Below are 2,009 nucleotides of genomic sequence, written 5' to 3'. Positions count from 1 at the left end.
GTTCAAACTCATCAGCTTCTCTTCAGAAACACTGTTATACAGGGTCGCTATGGGTCGGAATAGACTCGACGGCACTTAACAACAACAACAACAATGAAGCAAAGTATATGATTTGTTGAATACAAAACTAATGACCTTCATTCAATTCACAATAAAAAGTTGTTTGTTTTTTTTAAAAAAGACACACTGATTTTAATATTTATTGCTGTTAAGTGTCATAGAATCAGTTCTAAATCATAGCGACCCTGTACAGGGTTTCTGTGGCTGTTGGAATCTTTATGGGAGCAGAAAGCCTCATCTTTCTCCTGCGGAATGGTTAGCAGGCTCAATCCATGGACCTTGTGGTTCACAGTCCAGTGCTTGTCTATGGAGCTTCCATGTCCCCAATTTTAATATAGTACTTTTTAATGTTAACTGTTTGTCAAATATTATTATCAAAAGGTAAAATATTGGAAATATCAATGAGCTGCATGAAACCCGAAAGTTCTCTGAAGAATATCAAGGTGACTTAGAACTAGCAGTACATCATGCAGATTGAGATAAATGTTTGCTCAGAGTGTAACAATCCCCCAAATTTCCTCTGCTGCAAAGTGAAGTGACTACAATTTAACATTCAGTGTTACCAACGCCTTCCCTTACATAATAAAGAAATTAAAGTATAAAGTAGGAAAACTAAACTGGATTTATTGAGACAACTCTAGATCATCACTTCCTGGAAGGTGGGAGGACAGATTTATTCTTACTCTGAGCCTCCTGATTCAAACATTTGTCTGTGCCCTCAGCCTGGAATGCCCTTCTTGCTGACCTAGGGAATGTCTCTTCATTCTCCAAAGTCCACATTAAATATTATGTCCTTTATAAAGCTTCCTTGAACCTGAAGAGAAATTGATCCTTCTCATCTTTTGTTGTTGTTGCAGTACAGTGGATTACTTCATATGGCTCTTATAACTCCCACCAAACAACCATTTCCTGATGGGTCGATGTAAGAAAAGACGGGATAAGATGCTGTAGGGTATTATGATTCAGTTTTGATTGTTAACAGAGTTAACTGTGATATAAAAACTTGTAACTCTAATGTGGATTTTAAAATGAGCCATCTCAGAAGCAAGAGGAGGGAATCTCACTACCACCAAAGAAGATCCAAGAGTGAAGTAAATCCTTTGGACCCAGAGAAACATGTGCATTGAACCTTCTTGACCCATGGACAGAAAGCTGTGACACTGGAGACGTGGAATAAGAGGAGCAGCAGTAGAACCAAACACCAAAGCACAAGACAGAGTAGTGGGCTTCCTAGCCTATGAAGCAAGTAAAGCTGAGTGGCTTAGGGCAGGAGGCTTGCTTACAGAGTGGGGTACCTCAAGGCACTTAATTGGGGGAACTAAATTTGCTGATCCACAGAGCTAGTGCTGAGTATCTTCAAGATGAGGCTTATGGAAGAATGGTGTGTCCTGTGAGCATTTATCAGCATCCCTAAAAGAGCTTTGTAACATTGCTGCTGGGGGTCTGAAGACCAAAGAGAGGCCTGCTTATGGACACAGAAGAGGATACACTGTCCTGAATGGAAGAATTGTGCCCTGAACATTTCTGACCCTGAATTGTAACCTGATAAGTTCCCTAACAATACCTGAAAGTTTGAGTATGGTGTCTGAGTTCTGTTTCAAATGAATTATCCAACACAGCTGAGAAGTAAAGTGTGCCTTAGGAGGGATGAGTCATTTTTTGCAAGTATGCATATGTCTTCCTCTTCTACCATATGTGAACTTCTTCAGAGCAGATTTTTTTTAAGTTTTTTTTTTTTTTAACTTATCATAACACTTACTATGTGCTAGGCACTATTCCAAGCATTATATAAATATTTAGTCATTTAATCCTCATAACAGTTTCATGAGATATATTAGTAACCTCACTTTATAGATAAATAATATGAGGCATAGATTAAATAAGTTAACTTTATTAATTTTTGTTTAACTAGCACCTAAAACTGATCATAATAAGAGGGGATTTCAAAA

Source organism: Chrysochloris asiatica, unplaced genomic scaffold (genome assembly GCF_000296735.1).
Source record: "Chrysochloris asiatica unplaced genomic scaffold, ChrAsi1.0 scaffold00245, whole genome shotgun sequence".
In the NCBI taxonomy this organism is placed as follows: Eukaryota; Metazoa; Chordata; class Mammalia; order Afrosoricida; family Chrysochloridae; genus Chrysochloris; species Chrysochloris asiatica.
The sequence above is the reverse complement of the archived record's forward strand: the minus strand, read 5'-3'. Positions refer to the sequence as shown.